Genomic DNA, 26,887 nt, shown 5'->3' on the forward strand with positions numbered 1-26,887 from the left:
TTAAGTTCACTGAGGCTTGGGGGGGGGCTGGTAAAAAGTAACTTTAATGCGTTTGGGAACCACAGTGTTATAACGATATTTAAATTCCTTAAATAAATATTTTAAATGTACATTTCTATCGTCATGTTCACGGGCACAAGCTTGCATGCAAATTTATTTCCTTAGAACATCATGCCTGCTTATGTTTTGCATTTATTTCTCTTGTAATTATTTATTTGTAATTTTAATCTCAAATATGTTTTGGGGGATGTTTGTTTGTTGAAGAAAGTAATGTAGTATTTTTTACAAAAACAGCTACAGGAAGAGGTGGAAGGGGCCTATCATCATGTTTCCCTCATGGAGGGGAAAACGGTGCCTAGAATAAACAGGGCCATGTGGGGGCAAGAGGATTGCAGGCACTTGGGCAGAGTCTTTGGCTGCAGGAAGCATTCTTTGGTTACTCTCAAGAATGGGAAAGAAGTAGCCCAAGGAAAGCATCTGTCTCAGAGCTCCATTCAGGGTCCCCCGCTCTACAGGCTGGTAAGGGGTGGCTTCAGACTTCCAGTGCACCACCTGCAGCACCAAAACCACGCACCGCACAATACAAGATTCACCTAAGAAGAGGTATCAACATTGTGTGGATTGGAGCAAAACTGCAGAGCAGTTTCAGGGGACGTCCGTGGAAAGTTCTGGGCTTCAGAGTAGCTAATCGTAATGTTCAGGGATATGACAGATTTGCAGAGAATGAGTGCCAGATGGAAGGATACAGGCACTAAGGCCAGGAAGATGGCTATAGCTAGGATGGCCAGTGCAATGCGGAGTCCTAAGGGGCCTCTGAGGGAGTCTTTGATGCAGTTGCTGTAGACCCAGAAGAGCAGAAGCAGGAGACAGTAGGGGGGGTGGGGGCAGGAGGCCAGAGACCCCAGCCGCAAAGTAGCAGAGGGATGGGGCCGAGGATTACAATAAGGCCAGGGAGGAGCCATTCAGGGTGACGGTGCCATACAGGGGACAGCAGCCACTGAAGGAACCTTGGGTCCAGGTCAGCATCGCGGCTGCCATGGCCCCACGCAGGAAGGAGGCTTTGAAGAGTGAGAACTTGAAACGCTGCATGATGCAAAGTGTAATGGTGAGCAGAGTATTTTTTCTAGAATATGATGGATATCATAAAAATTTTAGACTCAAAACAAAGTTATATTTATATTTTAAAATTCTTAAATTGTTTAACTTAGATTTGTTAAGTAATTAACTTAAAATTGAATAATTAACAGAATTAGATATTTTTGCTGTTAATAATGTTAATATCAATGCTCAAAATGTATTTTTTTAAGTTTTAATGGTAACGATTTTGTAAGGGATATGATCCCTTCTCAACCTGAATAGTAACTGGCTATTTTATGATAAGTTTCTTCTGTTTTTAGGAAAATAGGTTCAATGTATAGTTCTTTAGAATGTGGCTTATTGTTTTCATGACATATTTATTTCTATATCAATACTTATAATGTTAACATGTCAAAATGAAGTATGAGCTTGATAGCATCTATAATAGCTTCTTGAATAGTGACTCTTATAAAAATAAAGACACAGATGAAGGCTATTTCACATTTCATTATTTTAAAAATGTATTTTGTTTTCCTTATAATGTGTCATATTTTTACAATGTGGAAAAGCCATAAGCCTGCCACCACATAAGACTTCCCCAAAAATTAAACAGTGACTATAGTTAATGATGACATTGACACAAAATAGCATTTTGAAAGCCTTGTGAGTTTTTCTATTAGTGAACATTCTATATCAAAGGACAAAGTTCAGTCCATAACTGAGGCATAACTTAATAGGAGTATATCCACAAATGAGTTAAATTCTCTGTAACTACTCCCTGAGACATTAAATAAAGACAGTATCATCTTCCTCACAAAGTCAATATCATGGGGTCAACTGAGGTAAACCTTATCACTAATGTCTGGCATAAGAAAGTCATTAAGCTAATAAGCACATATTTTTTTAAAAAAAAATAATGTTTATTTTTGAGAGAGAGAGACAGAGAGACAGAGCATGAGTAAGGAAGGGGCAGAGAGAGGGAGACACAGAATCTGTAGTAGGCTCCAGGCTCTGAGCTGTCAGCACAGAGCCCATCACCAGGCTTGAACTCACAAGCCCTGAGATCATGACCTGAGCCGAAGCTGGACGCCTAACCAACTGAGCCACCCAGGTGCCCCAATAAGTACATAATTTTTAAAAAGTTTAAGTAATATAATACCATTTTATAAAGTTGCAATTTATTCTTATTTCTGAGAAATTAAGTTGTTCATCTGTCATTCGGCCTAACTGGCTGACATTTCACCAATATTTACTGAGGAAAATATTTACCCATAATTTTCAACTGTGTCAGTCAACATAGTAAGCACTGGAGATATATAACTGAGCAAGACAAAGAAGGCTTTGCCTACCATGGAGCTTCTTTTTCCAGTATGAGTCTGAAAGTCAGGGATACAGAAAATGAATTACACACAAAATAAATGTGATACTTCAGAGAATGATCAATATGGTGATAAATTAGCATGAGAAAACTGGTGACTGGGAAGTTACCTTAAATAGAATGATCAGGGTAATGAGGTAACATCTGAACTTAGGGCTTAATGATGAGAAAGAACCAGTCACATACACATCCTAGGGAAATACATTCCCATTCAGAGGAAACAGCAGAAACAAAGACAGAGATGGGAAGAAAGCAGACATAACCAGAAGGAAGAAGAATGCTAATGTAGCTACAACACGGTAAGGAAGGTTACAGAGATGTTACTGCAGGAGGAGGCAGGTATCAGATTTTTAAACCATGACACGAAGGTTGGATTTGTTCAAATTCCAGTAGCAAGCCTTTGGGTAATTTTAATCAGGTGGTTGACATGATTGAATCTATTTAAAACAGCAATCCAAATCCAACTAATTGTTAGGCTCTTGTATTAATTTAAGTAGGAGAAAATGGATGTATAATAAATAGAATTAGTGGAGACAGAGGGGACTAAGCTCATTTGGGAAATATTTTGGAGATAGAACCAAGAAAATGAATTTTCTGAAGGCAGTACATGAACAGATACATCCAGGGTAATTTTATGCTGTAACAGAATGCTGATTTTATAACACGAAAATGGATCAACAGATCCATTTCATCAGAAAGGAAGCGGAAGAGAGAAGTTCAAGTATCCTACTTCATGCATGTAAAATACGGGTAACTATTACATTTCCAAAAGAAGATTCTAAGTAACCTGGAAATATGGACATATAAGTATGTAACTCCTAGGAGATATCAAGATTGTTTCTCTCAATCTGCAAATCACCAGAATATAGGATATTTCAAAGCCTTAAGGATGGATGGCATTATAGAAAAAAAAAAAAAAAAAGCCCAGCTGACGCCCTAAAGCAGTCTAGTATTTTGAGGCCTAGAAGGAAAGCCTCAGTTGTAGTTGGGGAATAAAGCAAATAATCAAGATATTCTATTGTCATTGATGCCTGGGATTGGAAGTTTTTCAAGAAATTGAGGATGGAATGCAGTCAAATCCTGCTAAGCGGCAAATTAGGATGAAAACATGGGATTAATATTGTGTAAGATTTCAGTGCTGGTGCCCTTAGTAAGAACTCTTTCACTGGCATGTTGAGAAAGACAGCTATAGTAGAGCTAACCAAAGAAAGAAGAAGAATGAAAAATAAGACAAGTCATATACAATATTTGTCATATTAATCATATTGTCTTGGGGGAAAAATGCACATTATATAAGGTTGTGGTACTTCAACTTATTTTTAAGGTAAAAATTTAGTTGATAATATAAAGTAAGAATTACACCTATTCTGCTCATGAACATACAGAATAGCAAAGTTTTGTTCCTTTTTCCAGGATTAATTAATTTTCATATTCCTTACAGTTCTACTCACTTAAATCCCCATGTTTATATTTACCAAGGGGAAATTTAATTCTGAACAAGCTTATATTTGCATCATTTAAATAGTGCCAAATAAAAATATAATTTAAACCATTTTTTTAAAATAAAAGAATTCCAATTCATTATCAAGAAAAGTTAGGTTTATTGACTGATAATGTGTTGTCAAGACTCAGTTCTTGATAATTTGGTTATACTACTGTAAGACAATCCTTTTGGTAATTAAAAATTCATGTATTTGAGTGTGTGTACAGGGACAGAGAGGGAGAGTGACACACACAGAAAGAGAGAGAAACAAAGAGAAGAGAGAGTGAGCTTTGAGAAACAAATTTTTAAAATGATTATAAGTATTGATTATGTAAAAACATTAATATTTAAATACATTTTAAAGAAGAATCATTTTACTTATCTTTCCATACTAATTATAAGCCAATTTTTAAATGTAAGTGATACAATTATTAACAAGTTTTAGATTGCTCAGTAGAGTTCCGAAGATAAATATTAATGAACACACTATATTGTATCATATGCTGATTGATTCTGGAATGTTGTAGATAATTTTATATATCATATTTTAAAAAGGATAAGCTTAAATTACAAATTAATACTAAATATAAAGGAATATAAAATATTTCTTAGAGAGAGACTAACAATATTCATATTCAATGACTCAGTGAAGGCACATGAAAGTTAAAAACATCGATACCCTTCTTCAAATATTTAGAGGGTCTTACAGAGGAAATTTGGCTTGCATTATTCAAAATGGTCCAATGCATACTCAAAAAGGTATGGTTGCTCCTTCAAATTTTCCACTGCTAATTGTATATGAAGCCAGATGGCAGTAAAGCAGCATCCAATCATGGAAATTCCACAGTAAATTCTTAAATTTTTGAGTGAACTACTTAGAAAACAGAATATTCTTTATTTGTGTTATAGACCTCTTAGCATCACATTTTGTATTACTGCACTGAAAAGATCCTCTTACTACCATATGGTAATAACTGGGTAAAATTAATGAAGTAAAATCAAAACCCCCAAATGCCACACTATTGTCCTTCCTGGAGATTTCGTGATGACTTGATCAAATTAGAGCCCTTTCATAGTGATTCAGTATTAGAGAAGAGGAAGGAGGTTATGTGACATTATTAAACCTGAACTATATTTAAATTTTCACCTGCCATAAAACTTTAGGCTTAAGCATCTATGAAGAATTCAAACTTTCTGTGAAAGGAAAGAGAATTTAATATTTCCTATCCCCAAAACATCTGCCCACACAGAAACATTTGGAGAAAACAAAGAATCAAAACTTGATTCAAAACAAAATTTTCTGAAGTTAAAAAATTGAACTATATCATTGAAAAAGGAGACTCTAACACCAGATAAAAAGATAAATGGCCAAATTTGTTTTAAACATTGACAGATGAATAATCAAATACTTTAATATTGTAAGTTCTTATACATAATACTTGTATGGAAAAGGTAAAATTAAGAAATTAAAATCTGGAATTTACTGTATGAATCATAGCTATCATTAATTTAACTTTATATAATTCCATTACATCTTTATAAATATAATAGTATTTTTAAGCCTGGAGCCTGCATCGAATGCTGTGTGTGTGTCTCTCTCTCTGCCCCTCCCCTGCTCACACTCTCTCTCTCTCAAAAAAAAAAAAAAATTAAAAAAAAACATTAAAAAACTTATTAAAATGCATGTTACATAAATTATGCAAAATATATATAAAAGATAATATATATGTAAGACTTACACTGATAGACTAAGACTAATATGTACATTTTAAGTATATATGTATATATATATGTGCATATATATACACACACACATATATCCTTAAATATATATTCTTCATATACTAGATCTTCTGGCTTACATAGAATATAATTCAATTTTCAAAATATGTTTACATTAAAGATTGTCACAACAATCTATTTGTGCAAAGTATATTTATTTTTAGTATAATAGAAAACAACAGTATATACTGTTTTAAAAAGACATGATTAAAGTGTAATATGTGGATTGCATAAATTTTACAATATAACAATATTTAAGCTGCCCATCTGGGCAGGTATTTTCTGTTTTCTAACACAATACCATCATCTCTCATCTGGACCCTTTAAATACACTCCTAAATGATCTCCTCATTGCCATTAAACTTGTCACCTCTGCTCCCTTCTCCAAATGACAGTAAGAGTGATATTTTTAAAAAGCAAATTTATTCTTGTTGCTCTCTCGCTTAATACCACTCTATTCCTATTAAATGTAGAATGAATTTCAACATGCCTAGCAGAAAGTATCTTGCTTCATCTCAACTTAATTTCATGGAACTCTGCCTCATTCATTAATCTCTAGCTGCTTTCTTTGATCCCTTTTTCTGATGGTCTTTGTTGCTGCAGGGACTTTGCACATCCTCTCTCTACATTATGAATGATCATTCAATCCTTTTCCTGCACCTCACAGCCTCAGATTTAGTATCACTTGTTATTTCAAATGAGCCTAGTTCCACTTTTTGGTGCTTCCATAGGTTATCATTTTATTTACTGTAGTTTTAACTTCATTTTTGGAAAACAAAAATATTGTGTCCCCCGCACTGAATAGAAAATTAAATGAGTTAGGGAAAAAAATCTTACACACTGCTTTATCACTAAAGGCTGGCGTATCATGTGACATAAAGTAGGTACTTAATACATTTTGGTGACTGAAAATAAATTTCAAGTAGTCTCAGTGATCTGTTATATATAGTTGTGTTATAGATTTGGGGTAAAAATTTAAATTGGTAGGCTCAAAAAGTAAAAGCTAATACAACATTTATATAGGCAGATTGTACACAAATAGTTTAATCTTTGATGTAGTATAAGCAGACATTTAGTTTATTTGCTCCCTTAAGAATATGGTATTTTCCAACTACCTAATCATTTAAAAGAACTTGTTTAGGGACACCTGGGTGGCTCAGTTAGTTGAGGCTCCAAATCTGGATTTTGGCTCAGGTCATGATCTCACAGTTTGTGTATGAGTTTGAGCCCCACGTTGGGCTCTGTGCTAAAAGTGCAGAGACTGCCTGGGATTTTCTCTTCTTCTTTCTCTCCCCCTCCCACCCCAAATAAATACACTCTTTAAAAAAATAAAGGAACTTGTTTAAAAATCAGAGTTCTCTCATGATATTGAAAGACCCATGCACTCCTGTGTTTAATGTAGTATTATTCACAATCGCCAAGATACAGAAACAACTTCAAGTATCCATCAGTGGGTTAGTGGGTAAAGATGTGCTGTACACACACACACACACACACAATGCAATATTATTCATCCATGAGGGGAAAAAAAAAGAATCTTGCCATTTGTGACAATGTGGATGGACCGGGGGGCATTATGTTAAGTGAGATAAGTGAGACAGAGAAAGACAATTACTGTATGTTCTCACTGATACGTGAAATCTAACTCAAGCAGAGCAGAACTCATAGAAACAGGGTAGAATGGTGGTTATTAGGGGCTGGGGAGTGGAGGAATTGGGAGGCTGTCGTTTAAGGATACGAACTTGCAAACAATAGATAATGAAGTCCTGAGGATCTAATGCAAAGCATAGTGATTATAGATAATAATACTATATTATAACCTTCAAAGTTGCTAACAGACTAGATCTTAATTGTTCCCACGACAGAAATCAACATGGGGGCACCTGGGTGGCTCAGTCATTTAAGCCTCTGACTCTTGATTTTGGCTCAGGTCATGATCTCAGGATTCCTGGCATTGAGCCCCACACTGGGATCCCCGATGACAACACAGAGTCTGCTTGGAATTCTCTCTTACGCTCTCTCTCTCTCTGCCCCATTCCTCCACTCCCTGTGCACATGTGTGCACATGCTCTGTCTCTCAAAAAAGCTTTTTAAAAAATCAACATGACGTATACCTTAAATTTATATAATGGTATGTGTCAATTATATCTCAATTTTTAAATATTTTTTAATGTTGATTTATTTTTGATCGAGACAGAGCATGAGTGGGAGGGGCAGAGAGAGGAGAGACAGAATCCAAAGCAGGCTCCAGGCTATGAGCTGTCACCACAGAGTCCAACATGGGGCTCGAAACCACGAACTGTGAGATGAGGACCTGAGCCGATGTCAGACACTTAACCAACTGACCAACCCACGTGCCCCAATATATCTCATTTTTTAAAAAATCAGGGTTTCCTTTATTTGTTGCTTATTTGTTGCTTATTTGTTTAGTCTTTTGTTTTTATTTTTCCTTTTTATAATGTCTTAGTATTTTAACACTCAAAATGATAAACTACAATTCTCAAAGCCTGAAAAGCATTTGGACAAGCATCAGTATGTTTTATTCTAGATTGCTCTAATATTAGTGCAAAGAATTACAGTGAGTATGTAATGAAAATTGCTTAGAAGGAACAAATTGAATTAAATCTGTATTTGCTTTTTAAATATTATGAGGTTAACTAAATTTTAAATTTTGCCATCTATGTACCATAGCAGAGAAAGTAGCATAAAAAAGAGCCAGAAAATAATTATCTAGGTCAATTTCTTTAATGATACAATTTATCAGGCTTACGAAAACGTTACCCTGTAGGAAAAAGTAGAGTTGACACACCAATATTTCACTGGCATTATAGTCTTTGGAAAATTGCGTAGTTTAAAAGTAAGATATTTTGGTTATGGTTGATTAAACTATTTAAACAATCTCTGCTAGTGTATGTGGCTTGTCTTTAGATAATCTAAAATAAACACATAAAACAAACAAAATATATTTTTATCCTGTGATTCATTGCTGTATATATTTTCATTATTTGAAATGCACAACATTGTGGTTTTTAAGCTAATTCTATTCTGGATTGAAAGTACTTTGCATAGAACTGACTCAGTCACTATCACACTCTTGCAGTAGATTGATTCACATATACAAAGGAGAAGCTTTGGCCTTTTTACTGTTTTGACTGTATTTTGGTATTAAATTATTTACTACACATTTTAATGCAAATTTATTTGACCTATGGAGTTGATTCTAAACATTATGAAAGGTTTACATGAGGGTACTTTACTTACCTTCATCAATCCCAGCATTATGCTGAATAACGCAATGTTTATAATTACTATTTTAAATCCTTTGATGGAAATTGTTTCTACGCTTATTAATTCAAATAAATATGTCAAATAATAACCAGAATTGCCAATTCCAAACATTCTACCTTCTTCATCCTAGGGACTTCATTAATATAAAGGACAAGCCATAGATAAGATTTGCCATCATGCTCACTTTTATGCACTTTTCTTTGGAGAGCTTTTTGGTTGTTGTTTATTACAATCACACACGGTTCCTCCTAATTTATAGATCCAAGCACTCGGGAACATTAATCTCTTATGATTTTTGTAACCTCAAATACAAGTTTAATTTACTGAATGCAGAAATGCAAAAAATCTTATGGAGTTAATGTGGCTTTTTTTCATTGCATCTTATGTTAAACTCTAATCCACGTTCCTGCAGATTTTATAGTTATTTACCTATATTTTTGGAGGCAAGCAACACAAAATGCCTTTGTACAGGATGAGTCACTCCAAGGAATGTGACTAGAGACAGCATATTAGTACTGCTTGACAAAGCAACTTATTATTTAAGCACAGAAAAGGACAAGAAATTGTATTTGAGTGAAAGGGAAAGGAGAGGCAGAAGAGGAAAAACATCAGTGCAAACTATAACAACCAGAAAATTGGATGAAAAGAAACAAGTCAAAGTTCTAGGAGGAATACCAATATGAGTACAGCCGGCCGCACTACTTATCAGCTGCACACAGGCCAAGCTCCTCGAGGAAATCCAATTTGTTTAGAGGAAGTGACCAAAGAGATAGAGCTAGGCAAATGATCCGAAGTGCCCTGTAACAAAACATACCAGAGAAGCTGCTTTCCATAGTTTGAAATGTTTCCCACTAGGCTTTGTCATTTTTAAGAAACCACCCACTTTAAAATGGCACAAAGAATCCCTAATTCGGACAGAGTTACTATTATATATCATATTTTTAAAAATTATGTAATGGAAAAAGATGCTGACAACTGAACTAGTAAATTCACATTTTTCTCAAGTACTGAACCCTTTAAAACCTGAAGCAGTTTATTCTGAAATATTTTAAATATACCCTTGAATGTTTCAAGACCTCCAACTCTAATTAGGAAAAATAAAAATCAAACAGTATGGCAACACGTATTTCAGATGAAGATTCAAAAGTTAAAAAATAGGCTATATGGACCAGAGGATAGCATTACTTTAAAAGACAAGTGAGACACTGATGGAAATTGGGTAGTATGTCAATAATCTATAAAGGAATTACCAAAGTTGAAGAAACAGGGGCAGGGACATTATCCCTCTCATCTTGAACCTAAAAAAAAAAATGATGTACACCAACTAAAATAAGAAAAATGCAGGCTTAAAGAAAGAAAATAGTTTACATCAAGGAGGTAATTTACACAGTATAATAATCTCTAAAATTGGCCACAGAATCATGAAATCACCAAATTTCAAGAAAATAATGTCTACAGATAGGATTCTGGGTTAGTTACAACCATTGGAATTTGATTAAAAAAAAAAAACTGGTTTGTAGGTCTTGGATAAGGTCTTCTCTCTACTTTTATCAGTTTGGAAATGAAACAAGAGAAGTTGTGCTGTGGAATCATGCAAACCAAAATGACTTTCCTTTACTACAGGTTTCTTTCAATTCTAATTTACTTTGTTAACAATTTCTATATTTTCTGTATAAGTGCCTGAATGGTGCCTATTGCCCATGCCCAGTAGAAATTAATTGCATCACAGTTGCTTAAAAGTACTACAGCATCAAAATTCTTAAAAGCATTTGCAGCCTTAATGTTGTGCAAAATGCTCTATTAGCTACAACTAAATCTAAGCTTATGTTGTCTTTATGCTGAAATGGAGCAGTTTCTGAGCTTGATGAAAAAACGCATTACGTATCCTCAAAGTATCATTTTCTCTTGTGTGTGAATTAATATTCTGACAATAAAATTGTTTTCACGGCAATTATATAATTTTTCATGGTTTCTTTTGTCTGTATTTCCACTCATTTCAAAGGTAGGAGTGTGCAAAACCATTAAATTTCTCGTCATATAATAGAAATATATTTATAATTTCTAATGGAATGTATTCCCAAAATACTTGAGGTGGTTAAGGGATAAAATAGGTAGGAGTTCGTTTTTATGGAGTCTGAGGTGTTCAAAAATACTTAGAAATAATTGACTTTATACGCATGTATCCCAGCTACTTGTGTTTATTTGATGCCTATTATATGCCAAGCACTATTTGAAGATCTTGAAATGCATCTCCTCACAAGACAGACAGTTTTCTCTCCCCCAGAAAGCCTGCATTCTTCTGAGAAGGGACAAAAAAGCAAACAAAATGAATGAATCACTGAATAACCATTTGGAAAATATGAGTCTGTTATTCATATTCTGCAAATAATTAAGATAGGGTAAGAGATGAATGACGGGGGCACCTGGGTGGTTCAGTCGGTGGAGCTTCTGACTCTTAACTGCAGCTCAGGTCACGATCTCAGGGTTGGTAAGATGGAGCCCCACCACCAGGCTCTGCCCTGAGAAGCAGGAGCCTCCTTGGGATTCTCTCTCTCCCTTTCTCTCTGCTCCTGTTTGCTTGCTCTCTCTCTCTCTCTCAAAATAAGTGAATAAACTTAAAAAAAAGAGGTGAATGATAAAGGTAAATGGTTTGACATGGGAGAGTTTTCTAACAAAGCCATAAGTATACTAAGATGAATAATAAAGAAGTGGTCATATAAAGTACTGGATAGAACGTCATTTCAAGAACAAATTAATATCATTTTTGAGGCAGATATGCCAACTTGTCACCAGATATCAGTTCTGTCTGTCTTCATAGAACTCCTTATGGTATATTTTTTCTCTGAGTAAGATTTACACCTCATTTCCTTTTTTCCTGAGGCATGCATATGGGTCTAAATTTGTACCAAATATATGTGTAACTAGAAGTGGCATGCAGCTGATGCCAGAAAACCTCCTTATAGATAACCAGCTTGTGCCCTTTGACACGTCTTTGTCCCTTCCAACTTTTTTTTGCCAAAAAGAAGAAATGGCTGAAATTAAATTTTAACTGTCATGTTGTACCGTACAGTTGAGAGTCTATACATCCATGGTGAAGCATTTAGTGGAAGAAGTTTGATTCCTTCACCATGAGGACCATGAGAATATCATGAAACATAAAGCATCACGTCAGTGATGAACTGATCAACAAAAAGGTGTTGCAGGAAAAAGAGGGGCCATGGTTAATTCAGCTTTTTCCTCAGACAACTAAAGAAATTCCTAGTTTATTCGTTCATATAGGATTGTTCAACTATAATAACACAGAAAATAACTTAGATAACTCTGTCCTGTAAAGAGTAAAGAAAAAAAAAACCTTAAATGTGTATTCTTTATACTTTACAAAAATATCAAAGATTTTGTGCTTCTGGACGAATCAAATGAGAATATGTTATTTGACCTGCCTTCTTATATGAAAAAACACCTGCAGGCCCCCAAATACGTAGTATTACTGCTATACTTTGAATAGAAGAGAGGGGTGCCTGGGTGGCTCAGCCGGTTAAGCACCTGACTCTTTCTTGATTTCAGCTCAGGTCATGTTCTAATAGTTCATGAGTTTGAGCCCTGCATTGGGCTCTGCACTGTCAGTGTGGAGCCTGTTTGGGATTCACTCTCTCTCCCTCTTTCACTGCCCCTTCCCCACCTTCTTTCTCTCTCTGCCTCAAAATAAATAAATAAACTTAAATTTTGTTGAATAAAAGAAAGATAACCTTATGAATAGAAGGTTACCTGACTTGAAAATCTTATCTGATGACTACCTTGAAATGAGACTGGTCGGGTATGGGGGTAGGTGGTATTGATTAAATATTAAGTGGGAGGAAACCGACATTTATTGAGCACTTAAAATGTTTCAGGAACATTAACATATTTTAATATATATCAAGTGTATTCTGAGATGCAGACATTGTTTAACCTATTTGTAGCCAAAATTAGTCAATCTAAGGTAATTTCAATAAATTTTCTAAAGTAATAGCATAGGAGAGCCAGGAAAATAATTGGAACTGATTTACCATCTATCTATTCAATATTAACCACAAAATGATAGTGACTCAGTTCTTTTTTTTTAAACAATCCAACTACTCTCAGTAATAAATCATGACAGTAAAGACTAGGGAGTGGAGGATATCTATGGACATTAAGGAATTATAATTGCATATTTGTCACTCTTACCTGTAATATCAATTATCTACCCCTGAAAGAATGTTTTAATGTATTCACTATTTAATTTCAGCAATCCCAATTTCCTTATCTATAAACTTTAGAAGATGATAGAACTAATGTAGGAGTAAATGAAATAATAAATATGTATCAGAATTTGACAAGTAGTTTTATTAACCACTATTTTAATTTTATATAATAAACTTAATTAAGATGATATACTATTTTAGTTAAACTTACAAGAACATAGCCATAAAATCATCAGAAATCAGATAATTTTTTTCCATTACTGAGATCACTAACTTAATCATATATTGCACATATTTATGCAAAAAAAAGTTTCACTAGCTGTAGCTATGTCAAATATGTATATTGCAGTGTTAAACACAAACCAAAAATCTTCAATTTTTTCCTACTGCCAAAGAGAAAGATAGCCTCCGTATACTTTTCTTTCAGCATTTTCTTAGAGAAACAGTATTTTTAAACTGTATCTCTGAGATATATTTAAATATTTTTAGAAGCCGAAAGAGTCTTTTGCCACTTATGAATTCTACGGTGTCTTTCTTGGGGATCTTCGAGAAGTCTATTCTAAATGTGAACATCAAGTAGAGTGGCACTCCAATGGAAGGTTAGCCTAGGCACTTGATTCCAAGTAGTAACTTCTGCTTGTTGCAAAGACATATGAAGTATTATAGTTCCTTTGAATAAAAAATGGCATGTATGTAATTGATTGTGTCTGTCTGGCTATCTAATAGGGTGAGATTTCTTTTGGTCTTCAGAATCTCTTCAGCAAATTACCTGTGCTGCACATTACAGTCTGGCTTAATGCTTATTCAGTGATAAAGATTATTTTGTTCTTTTATTTTGGGGTAGGTTTATTGGGTTGGCAGGGTATTTTATTTTTAATTATATTTCTTCAACAATTTGACAATGAGGATGGAACTGGTCTGACAGTTTCCCAACTTGGGCGGGCCAGCTGAGGGTCTTTTGGCATTATAACAAATCAGGTAAGAGACCTCAAATTATAAAAAGTCTCCCTTTTGGCTCTGTGCTTTTTGAAATAGGAACCAGACAAAACACACTCTCCAAAATCAAGATTTTATGGTCAAGTAAGTATTGGTAATATAGGTTCTTAAAACCAGTCAAGACCGCCATTAGTTTTGATGGTAGAAAAACATATTAAGCCAGAAATGCCTCTTTCTCAAAAATGGGAATATATTTCTGTCACATTTGCAATAGGTAAACATACATGAATCTAGTTTTGCAGCAACCTGAGGATGGTGCCTCTGATTTGGATGAAATAAGGTATTTATGGGAGTCCTTAGATGGAATTTGTCTAAAATAAATAGACTGCAGGTATCTGTGTGATGTATATCATTCCAAGAGCAAAGTTAAAAATTAGATAGCCAGGAGAAAATCTTGAGAAAAATAGAAAGGTGAGAATTAAAATCATTTTTTTCTTTATAGAACTCTCCTCCTTTTCCTACTGTCCCCACTCTCTTTCATCCTGCTGCATCTGTTACTTCTGTACATTCCTCAGATCAACTTCTAAGAAGAAGGAAGAATGACCTTTTAGATGAATGTGTTCTTGTTTTTTTGTTTTTTGTTTTTGTTCTGTATTGTTTTGTTTTTGTTTTTGTTTTTTTTCATTTCTGGAGCTCCCTGCAATGGGGGATGGGTGCACAATATCTTTACCTGGTAATGAATTACTTGCTTAGTTGGGGACATAAATTTATGAATCTCATGCCCTAGCTCTGAGTTCATTTCATATATTAGCCCAATTTCATCTACAAAAATCCTTTGCGACATCAATGCATCACATATCGATGAAGCAGAAATAAAAGAGATGTGATCAGAGAATAATTGAGAACTTGGATAAAATACTGTGCCCCTACATGAAGGTGATCAGCTGGACAGTAGTTACACTAGACACTTGGAAAAAGGTAAACAGAACTATTAAGTAGAAAAATACTAACACCGAGAAAAACTCAACACCATAAATTCTACATTGTTTTCACCTTAATAGGAAGGAAATCAGCCCTTCCTATTCCAATTGCCAATGGAGCTGATGCCATTGAGAGGCTCCCCAGGCCTCCTAGGTAATTCACCTGCTTTATTCACCTGATAATATTACTAAAGTTTTTTTTTTCTTCTTCCCCTGTGCTCTCATGACAACTATTCACACTCAAGTTAGTGAAAAGGTGGTAGGATAGCAAAGACAGACTATGACTCAAATATTAGCAGCAGCTGCTCAGTTTAAGGACAACAGAGACAAGTAGAAATAAAAACAAACAAAAACACAGCATTAACTGCTGAGTTAGAACTATTTATTCAATATAATCCTTATCCCGATATCCTCTGAAGGCAGAAAAAGAAGAAACAAACACCGTATATCATTATTGCAAGAGGCCAGGACACTGGAAGATGGATAGTAGAAAGAGACTCTGGCAAATGCAGAAATGGAAAGAACAAATATTCAGGAAATCCCAGAAGGATAAAACTCTCAGCCAGAAAATAATTGTCAAATGGCTTAGGTTGATGGATTGAGGGATTCTCAGGGGTAGGAAATGGTGAAATATGTTTCAATATTTTTTTATGCTACCCTATCCTTGCCTTTTCTGGTAAGTATTGGGGTTATTTGTTTCATAAAAATTTTTTGCCTTTGGCATGATGATAAATCAAAATTAGTTGATATTTTGAATCAGGTTTCTACTTTTTTTTCCTTTGTTACTTTTCCTTTTTTTTTTTTTCCTGTAGTTTTCATAGAAATAGTTTCCTCTAACAGAGGAACATGCATTCTTTCTCCTGATTAATCCATAAACCAATTGGGGAGATATTTGCTATACAAAGACCTCCATCCATATTCTGTACTCCAGATGGAATGCTTAAGGAGTTCCCTGGGGCTTAGGGAGGAAGGCATCTAACGTGGTTATTTTGTCCTTTCTGAAAGAAACATGGTATGGTATAGAGTGTCAATCTCACACTATGTTGGGAAAAATGTCCTATATGAAAGGAAATCAATATTACTTTGGGCCCTGAAGAATAATGATATTGGTTTAATTTGATATATAAAACTATTAAAAATAGCTAAGTAAAAAGATTAGCCATGGCCATGTATAAAATAATATCCTTTCTCAAGTGTTCAATTGGAAACAGCAAAATAGTTATAAAATAACTAGAAAACAAGAAGTAAAAATGGAAGTTACTCTGGAATTCTCTCACACTTCCAGGGAAGAAGGAAGGTAAATTTGATTAAGATTGTCACCATTTCACTACTATATGGATTTTTTCAAGATCTTAGTAAATAAATGTGTCGTTCTAGTAACTACTGTAGTTCCTAACCTTGTAACTATTCTGATTTTGGTACCATCATCTGTAAACTTTTTCTCTGTAGTTGATCTATATTCAGCTTTCTATTTTTGCCTATTCCTCTAGTGGATGTCTCACAATGTTTTTTTGTTTTGTTTTGTTTTTTTAAGTTAGTTAACAAATAGTGTAATAACGGTTTCAGGAGTAGAATTTAGTGATTCATATTACTTATATTTAATACCCAGTGCCTATCCCAACAAGTGCCCTCCTTATTGCCTATTACCCATTTAGCCCAACCCCCAACTAATACCCCTCAGTTTGTTCTCTGTATTTAAGACTCTCTTATGGTTTGTCTCCCTCTTTTTATCTTATTTTTCCATCTCTTCCCCTGTGTTCATCTGTTTTGTTTCTTAAATTCCACATGAGTGAAATCTTACATTTGTCTTTCTCTGACTGACTTATTTCGCTTAGCATAATACACTCTAGTTCCATCCACGTTGCTGCAAATGGCAAGATTTTTTTTTTTATTTTTGATCACCAATATTCCATTGTGTATATATACCACATCTTCTTTATCCACTCATCAATCGATGGACATCTGGGCTCTTTCCATTATTTGGTTATTGTTGATAACGTTGCTGTAAACATTGGGGTGCATGTGCCCCTTTGAAACAGCATTTTTGTATCTTTTGAATAAATACCAGTAGTGCAATTGCTGAGTCATAGGGTAGCTCTATTTTAAAATTTTTTGAGGACCTTCCATACTGTTCTCCAGAGTAGCTATACCAGCTTGCATTCACAGCAACAGTGCAAAAGAGTTCCTCTTTTTCATTTCCTCACCAACATCTGCTGTTTCTTGAGTTGTTAATTTTAGCCATTCTGACAGGTTTGAGGTGGTATCTCATTGTGGTTTTGATTTGTAGTTCCCTGATAATGAGTGTATTTAGGCATTTTTTCATGTGCCTGTTAGCCATCTGGTGGTCTTCTTTGGAAAGTGTCTGTTCATATCTTCTCCCCATTTCTTCACCGGATAATTTTTTTGGGGTGTTGAGTTTAATAAATTCCTTACAGATTTTTGGATACTAACCCTTCATTAGATATGTCATTTGCAAATATCTTCTCCCATTCTGTCGGTTGACTTTTCATTTTGTTGATTGTTTCCTTAGCTGTATTGAACCTTTTATTTTTATAAAGAATGTTTTTAAGTGTAGCTATTTTGAGAGAGAGACACTGAGCTTGGAGAAGGCAGAGAGAGAGGGAGAGAGAGAACCCCAAGCATGTTCCACACTCAAGCACAGGGCCTGATGTGGGGCTCGAACCCACAAATTATAAGATCATGACCTGAGCTAAAAGCAAGAGTTGGACACTTAACCAACTGAGCCACCTAGGTTCTCCTGTGCTGAACCTTTTTATCTTGATGAGGTCCCAGTTCATTTTTGCTTTTGTTTCCCTTGCCTCCAGAGACATTCCTAGTAAGAAGTTTCTGCAGTGGAAGTCAATGAGGTTGCTGCCTGTGTTCTCCTCTAGGATTTTGATGGTTTCCTTTCTTACATTTAGGTCTTTCACCCATTTTGAGTTTATTTTTGAGTATGGTGTAAGAAAGTGTTCTACATTCATTCTTTTGCATGTAGCTTCCAGATGCCCCAACACCATTTTCTGAATAGACTGTCTTTTTTCATTCGATATTCTTTCCTGCTTTGTCAAAGATTAGTTGCCCATATGTTTGTGGGTCCATTTCTTGGTTTTCTATTCTGTTCTGCTGATCTATGTGTCTGCCTTTGTGCCAGAACCATACTGTCTTGATGATTACAGCTTTGTAATATAGGTTAAAGTCTGGAATTGTGATGCCTCCACTTTTGGTTTTCTTTTTTGACATTATTTTAGCTATTTCGGGTCTTTTCTAGCTCCATAAAAATTTTAGAATTGTCTGTTCTAGCTCTATGAAGAATGCTGGTGTTATTTTGATAGGGATTGCCCTGAATGTATAGATTGCTTTGAACAGTATTGACATTTTAACAATATCTTCTCTTCAAATCCAGGAGCATGGAATATTTTTCCATTTCTTTGTGTCTTCTTCAATTTCGTTCATAAGTTTTCTATGGTTTGCAGCATAGAGATCTTTTACCTCTTCAGTTATAGTTATTACTATGTATTTTATGGGTTTTGGTACAATTGTAAATGGGATTGATTCCTTGATTTCTCTTTCCACTGCTTCATTTTTAGTGTATAGAAGTGCAGCTGATTGTATATTGATTTTATATCGTGAGAATTTGGTGGATTCCTATCTCAGTTCTAGCAGCTTTTCGGTGAAGTCTTTCAAATTTTCTACATAGGATCATGCTGTCTGCAAAGAGTAAAAGTTTGACTTCTTCCTTGCCAATTTGAATGCCTTTTATTTCTTTTAGTTGTGTGATTGCTGAGGTAAGGATTTCCAGTACTATGCTGAACAGCAGTGGTGAGACTGGACATCCCAGTTGTGTTTGTGACCTTAGGGGGAATGCTTTCATTTTTTTCCCATTGAGGATGATATTATCCATGGGTTTTTGTATATGGCCTTTATGATATTGAGGTATATTCCTTCTATCCCTACTTTCTTGAAGGTTTTTATCAAGAAAGAATACAGTATTTTGTCAAATGTTTTCTATGCATCTATTGAGAGGATCATGTGGTTCTTATCATTTCTTTTATTAATATGATGTATCACATTGATTGATTTGCAGATATTGAACCAGCCCTGCACCCCAGGACTAAATCCCACTTTATTGTAGCAAATAATTCTTTTAATGCATTGTTGGATCCAGTTTGCTAGTATCTTGTTGAGAATTTTTACATCCATGTTCATCAGAGAGATTGGTCTGTATTTCTCCTTTTTATAGGGGTCTTTGCCTGGTTTTCGAATCAAGGTAATGCTGGCCTTGTAGAAGGAGTTTGGAAGTCTTCCTTCCTTTTTTTTTTTTTTTTTTTTTTTTTTTTGGTAACAGCTTCAAAAGAATAGGTATTAATTCTTCTTTAAATGTTTGCTAGGAATTCCCCCTGGAAAGCTACCTGGTTCTGGACTCTTGATTGTTGGGAAATTTTGATTACTGATTCAATTTCTTTACTGGTTATGAGTCTTTTCAATTTTCTATTTCTTCCTGTTCAGTTTTGGTAGTTTGTGTGTTTCTAGGAATTTATCCATTTCTTCCAGATTTCCCAATGTGTTGGTATATAATTGCTTATAATATTCTCTTATTATTGTTTGCATTTTGTGGTGGTGGTTATGATCTCTCCTCTTTCACTCGTGATTTTATTTGGGTCCTTTTTGTTTTTGATAAATCTGGTTAGGTGTTTATCAATTTTATTAAATTTTTCAAAGAATCAGCTCCTACTTTTGTTGATCTCTTCTGGGGTTTTTTTTTGTTTTGTTTTTTTGATTTTCAGATCATTGGTTTCTTTATTATTTCCCTTCTTCTGCTGGTTTTGGGCTTTATTTGGTATTCTGTTTACAGCTCCCTTAAGTGTAAGATTAGGTTGTGTATTTGAGACATTTCTTCCTTCTTTAAGAAGGTCTGGATTGCTATATACTTTCCTCTTATGACCCCTTTGCTACATCCCAAAGGTTTAGACTTTCGTGTTTTCATTTTCATTGGCTTCCATGTAGTTTTTTAATCTCCTCTTTAATTTCCTGGTTAACCCATTCATTATTGTGTAGGATATTCTTTAATCTCCAAGTATTTGTGGCCTTTCCAAATTTTTTCATATGGTTGATTTCAAGTTTCATATGCATGGTATGATATTTATCTTTTTGTACTTGTTGAGGTCTGATTTGTGAACCAGTATGTGATCTATTCTGGACAATGTTCCATGTGCACTTGAGAAAAATGTGTATTCTGCTGCTTTAGGATGAAATGTTCTGCAAGTATTTAACAAATCCATCTGGTCCAGTGTGTGGATGATTCAAAGTCTTACTGGTTTTTGTTTAGGAAGGAGTTCAGTATTTATGGCACAGTATTCCACAAGATTTCAGTACTCTTCTTATTTTATCTAGTCCTTTATAAGGAGACTTATAGAAATTTGTCCCACAAGAGGGATCCATGACTTATTTACTATGTAGATGATCTGCTGATACCCTGGGAAATGAAATAATAATGCAAAACATATACTTCAAATTTGGCTACAATTTCTTGCTTCACAGGGGCATAAGGCCTCACTAGACATTACAATATTGCCAAAGTGAAGTAAAATATTTATGACATCTGTTAAAGGCAGCAAGTATTACAATCCAGGAGTCAGCTAATTAACACAGTCAATGTTATAATCTACGAGCTTGCAAATGTGATAGCCTAATTTTAAAAAAAGCAATTAAACAAAAACCCAAATATACAATTTGGAGACTAGTAGGATATCATAGACAGTGGATCCCAGCTTTTGCAGAAGCAGCAAAACCACTGACACAGTAACTACAAGGTAATTCTCCAGATCCTAGGATAGTTCCTAGGAACTGCAGAGATTTTGAACAACTTAAACTTGCTATTGTCTTTCTCTTAGCTTAGAAATTAAAGATTCTGAAAAACCTTTTTTTTTTTTGTCATGAAAATAAAGGTGCTGCTAGTGAAATTTTAACTCAAATTTGGATGTGGACTAGAGATCAATGGTATTTTTCTTCCTTCTTCTGAAAGAGGTGACACTGGGAATGCCTGGATGCCCCAAGCAGTCCAACAAGCCACACTTATTGTAAAGAGCTCTAGCCCTACCCATGGGTTACTGGAAAGCTGCTACCTTACAAGTGCACAGGACCCAGCATTTGTCAGTGCACTATCAGACTAGCTATGAATGAGCATTATTTTTTTCTTTTTTTTTAATGTTTATTTTTGAGAGAGAGAGACTGAGAGAGCACGTGTGCATGTATGGGAGGGAGAAAAGAGGAGAGAATCCCAAGCAGGCTCCGTGCTGTCAGCGCAGAGTCTGATGCCAACATGGGGCTCCATTTCATGAAATGTGAGATCATGACCTGAGCCAAGATCAAGTCAGTTGCTTCACCGAATAAGATACCCATTTGCCCTGAGCATTATTTTCTAATACTGATATCTACTTAGGAGACACAGTTCCCTAAAGCTTGCTGCATTTTTCATTGTTGTTGTTTTGTTTGGTGTTTTAACCAGATGCTGATCAAATAGAGGATCATGACTGTACCATGCTAATAGAAGGCACTAGTCCCTCACTGGATCTATCTGATGTATCTGTATTTGGAACAGGAATATGGCAGTATTTACTTATGAGTCACATCCTTGGGACAACAATTGCCAACTTAAGTTATCCAACGTTGTGGTTATTTCCCTTGAAATACTGAAAGCTTGTATTTTGTCTGAAATTAAGTAGGTACAAGTAGCTGAATTTATGGCAGTTATAGGAACTAAAATTGTTGGTTTATGATTTAAAGATTATTATACAGACATACACAGTGAGTTTATGTGTGTTTGGGAGTGTTTGGTGTCTGTCATGCAAGAGGGAACATTTAGAAAAAATAGGGGATTCTTGACTTTGATGAGAACTAAAATGTCGCACAGAAAATTCATCACTGATTTGTGAGAGGCTTTATAACTAACTGCCTGCTTAGATATCAGTAATGCAATGTAGAGCTCACATAGGGCAGAAAAACATTTCTAAAGGCAATAATTTTGCTGACAAACTTAAAAAACAGAAAAACTTCAAAATATGGCAGACTCCAAACTTAGAAGCCCCGCTTTTAACACAATAAAAATTTTCATTTATGTAAAAAAAAGTCACAAAAGGAAATGAACAAATGGACTTACAGAAAGAGGATGAAAATAATTCAATGAGTAATAGGAATTATCTGATGAAATAGTTTCTACACCACAGTCTTTATTTGCTTGGTTAAAATTGTTGTGTTGCCTATACAAGCATCTGAGTACCTAGGCTCTTAGTGTACCTACCAAAAAGATAAAAGTATTCAAAACATATTAAGAAACATTCTATATGTCAGAATTTTTTATAGTCCACTCCTAAGGTATTTTCAGGAAGTTGTCCAACTTTAGAAGTTACCTGGTGATAGCTGCATTTCACAGAATCACTGCCTATACAAAGGAGGAAATGTGGCTTAATTATGGAATACACAAAACTCCCACTTTGGGGTATCAGAGCATACTGAATCAAATTGGAGGATTATTCCTACTGTAATCTAGAAATTTACGAAAGTTTTACAGATTCCTATTAGTTATTTTCATATTTCCTGATCTTCAGTTCTTTGGACAAATGGAATGGATGAACCAAACTCAAAAACAACAACTACAAGTACAAAAAACCCAATTTAACAAAATGGCCTAGAGATTTACTATTAGTTTTATTAAGAACTACAGTAATCCTGCTTGCAGGGATGGTGCCTCTTCTTTTGGGCTTATGTTTGACAGGCCTATACATTTGGGTCTGAGAATCTGTCCTGTGCTAAATTTAATTGAATCTTCTTATAATCATTTTCATATTTAAAAACTGTATCTCTCTAAGAAACCAGAGGCAAAGTCAAAAGGACCTGAATGGACCCACATGAAGAAATCTGTCACCTTTATCTATCAGGGGATTTCATCTACGTAACAGTATTCCAGAGGAAAGATGGGCTCTCCCCATGCTGAGAGGGAGCCTTTCAGGTGCTGCTGACCAGTCAGAAAGCTATAAAGTGACATGAATATCCAGCAAGAATAATGCATCCCATGAGATGCCAGCATAGAAGGAGGACTGAACTGTGGCCTCCACAAGCACTTGAAAACTAAGTCTTCCCCAGTAACTGATACTGGTATTGAACTCAAACGAAAGGAGGTATTCCAGAGAACTTGCTACTATTCTCATATTTTACTTTGCTTTCCTACTTCAGTGATGGCTTCTTCAATTACTTTAAGGATTTTTTACTAGAAGATAAATATTAAACCTATTGCACTATTTTCCCTCATAGTCCCAGTAATGATTCCTATGCATATAAAAGGGAACAACTAGAGTACTGAGCCTACGACCACATCAAGAAATACAGAAAGATGTTGAAGAAAAGAAAAATTTCTCATTAGAAGACAAACAATTTAGCATTTATGGACAGAAGCTGCAAAGGACAGATCCAATATCAGTTAACAATGTGGAGGTTCTCTCCAGGAAGAGTACAAGTAGATAAACAAAGGTAGATGTCTATTATTCACAGAGACCTAACTGACATCAATATAGCTATACATTTTGACCAATGTGAAATTGGCCCATATGTTGTATTTGTCTTAATGACTTAAAACAATTAAAGCTATGTAAATTAAACACTGGAATTACAATCGATATTCGGTGAGTGCCTCATAATAAGACTTTGAAACTGAATAATGGCAATGAGTGTCATTGTGTTTCACATCTGAGAAAAATTATTTGGGGAAAACTGAGTACTTACTGACGCACCTAGATTAGTGTGTAAATATAAAGTAACTTATGTGATTAACAAAAACTCAAGAGAAATGCAGTGAGGTTTATAAGAAAAACGCTTAGATAAAAATTTAGATTATCAAGCTCCAGGGTCAAGCATAAAGACATCATGACAGTTTGTGTAATTAATGTATGATAAAGAAAAATTTTATTGCACTGCTAATCATCAACCTGCTTTAACCATTCATTATCAATATATTTAAGGGTAATTCCCCCAAGGCAAATATTGTACTTAATTTTTATTTTTCATTTTTTAAGTTTATTTATTTATTTTGAGAGAGACAGAGATGGCATGAGCATGGGAGGGGCAGAGAGAAGGGGAGACAGAGAATCCCCAGCAGGTTCCACACTATCAGTGCAGAGCCCAACATGGGGAACTGTGAGATCATGACCTGAGCCCAAACTAGCAATCAGATACTTAACTGACTGAGCCACCCAGATGCCCTGTACTTAATTTTAAAAATTTTGGGGGCGACTGGGTGACTCAGTCGGTTGAGCGTCCGACTTCAGCTCAGGTCACGATCTTGTGGTTTGTGAGTTCAAGCCCCACATCGGATTCTGTGCTGACAGCTCAGAGCCTGGAACCTGCTTCTGATTCTGTGTCTCCCTCTCTCCCTGCCCCTTCCCTGCTCATGCTCAGTCTCTCTCTCTCAAATATAAAATAAACATTACAAAATTAAAAAAAAATACATTAAAATTCATCCTGTTGTAATTCCAATAATTGTTTTGCTTTGCACTCTATTGGAGACTTACTGGCTATTTATATAGTCAGATTTTTCTTTAATTACCCAGAGAAAACAAGAAGTAGTAATGATGATAATGACAAGAATTGTAGTGTTACTATCAAATAGAAACAAATGGCAGACACATCAGAAAGGTAAATACTAATCTAAAAATAATAAATTTCAGATTCCCCCAATCCCAAAAGAGAAAGACAACCTATCTTTTCTTTTAGCCTCCCCACTCCAAAAAAAAAAAAAAAAAAGGAAAGAGAAAGAAAAGCACAGAAAAAGAAAACACTTGTGTCTGCAAATCATTTCTCTATATCTTTGAGAGATGTGTTTATTTTTTTTAAATATACATAAATGAGGCTCTTGCCAGTTTTACATTCCAGGGCTTATCTTTTTTGAACATCTTAGAATATGAATATCAAAGAGGATGGCAACCTGTAATCTACTCTCCGTGGGAGTTTAGCTGAGGCACTTGGTTCTAAGTTACAATTTCTGTTTGTCAAAAAGATACAAGAAATAAATGCAGTTATAAAAATAAAATCATTTCCTAAAATTGATATTAATAAATAAGGGCAAACATGCATTTTAGAACACTGACATTATTTAAAATAATAAAATTGATGGCCTAATATTTCCCTTCTTAACATACCTATTTTCATTATTCATCATTGGACTCATCTCCATTTTTGGGTTTTCCATGTACCCACAAATAATGATGAAGTATTTATAGCACCTTTATTTCTGATCTTGGTAAACTATATCATCACAATGTCTTTGTGTGAATACATGTACTTTGTACACTTGAAAAATTTCTATTAAAAAATCTACATCAACGATACGATTTTTATGTTCTTTTCCTAATGTTCTCAAATATTTTGTGAAAAGAATAACTTGGGAAGAATCTTACCATTAGATAATTTCTCAGAACTCCAACTTCTAAAAACATGGCTTCAAATGATTCAAGATGCCTGCAGTAGTACTGTTTTTTTGTTGCTGTTTTGGTTTTGTTGGCTCACATTTTAGTGCATCCCTACAGTTTAATACATAATATTGTACTGTGTTAATATATAAATACAATATAGCATAGCTATTGGGGAAAAAAACAGGTGAATACTTAATTCCTGAACAGATTTTAAATTTTTATATTATTTAAGAGTAAATTTTCTACGTCTACTTCTAAATATTCCCAACAGAAAATAAGTTCACAACTGTGTCCTAAAGAAGTAATTACCCCTCAAATTAGTGTGTCCATAGCATCTAGTATGTACCTATAAAGTTCACCTTTTCTTTTGATAAAACTACATAGCTAACTTCAGAAGATCTTAATTTTTATGCCGCTTGATGTGGAAAATTCCCTAGGATTCATGGTCTGAGTTACCACTGAGTAGATGTTATCAATATTTCTTTTGAAGAATATAATGGATCCAATAAAGTAAGAGGAGAGACTGCCACAATGGGACTATGAAAGAATGAATAGTTCGTTAGTATAGTGACTCTTTCCTTTCATCTGCATCTTTTGGAATTAGCATACAGTACAGGACTTGTGTGCTGACATTTGTGAAAGGGTTGGATATAGGAGTTTCTTGAGATGATGTACTTGGATATTCTTGAAAGTGCTTACTTAGCAGTTTTAGGTAACTGGTTACACATAGTTGATACAACAAACACTTGGATCTGCTAACATTTGATTAGTCAAAGGGACTGATTTCCTTTAGAAACTGTAAAACAGGTCATTAAATTGGCTTAGTCAAGATTTACAACATTAAATTATCATTTTAATTGTATTAATAGGACTCTTTGTTGCTAAGCAATAAAAAGCTTATATGTCCTCTTAACCAGAAATAGTTAATGTAGAGAGGAGACAAAGATGATACATATTTTACACTAAGAAATCCAGTGATACAGATTTGTATCAATTTGAAAAAAATTTAGAATGTGCTACAGCATTCATCACACTACAGGTAAGGAGATTTTACTTTAAGTTGAAACTTCTGAATAGTTTCACACAGTTCATTCTAACCCCAGTATAGCCTAAATAATAAAGGTAGGTATAACTTCAAAAAGATAGACTGTACAATTCTGGAAATAAAAATAAATAAATAAATAAACATGATGTATTTTATAACCTGTGCCACTCTCCACTCTGCGGTAGTGGCAACCTTTTGGATATGAGAATCTGGAGATAATTTAAAGGTAAATAGG

At 34.7% G+C, this 26,887-nt stretch overlaps 1 pseudogene; it reads right to left on the minus strand.

Annotated features, from left to right (window-relative positions):
- Positions 1-442: 442 nt before the first annotated feature.
- LOC102953933 overlaps positions 443-26,887 on the minus strand; it is a 48,464-nt pseudogene continuing 22,019 nt past the window's right edge.

This window comes from Panthera tigris, chromosome A1 (assembly GCF_018350195.1).
Source record: "Panthera tigris isolate Pti1 chromosome A1, P.tigris_Pti1_mat1.1, whole genome shotgun sequence".
In the NCBI taxonomy this organism is placed as follows: domain Eukaryota; kingdom Metazoa; phylum Chordata; class Mammalia; order Carnivora; family Felidae; genus Panthera; species Panthera tigris.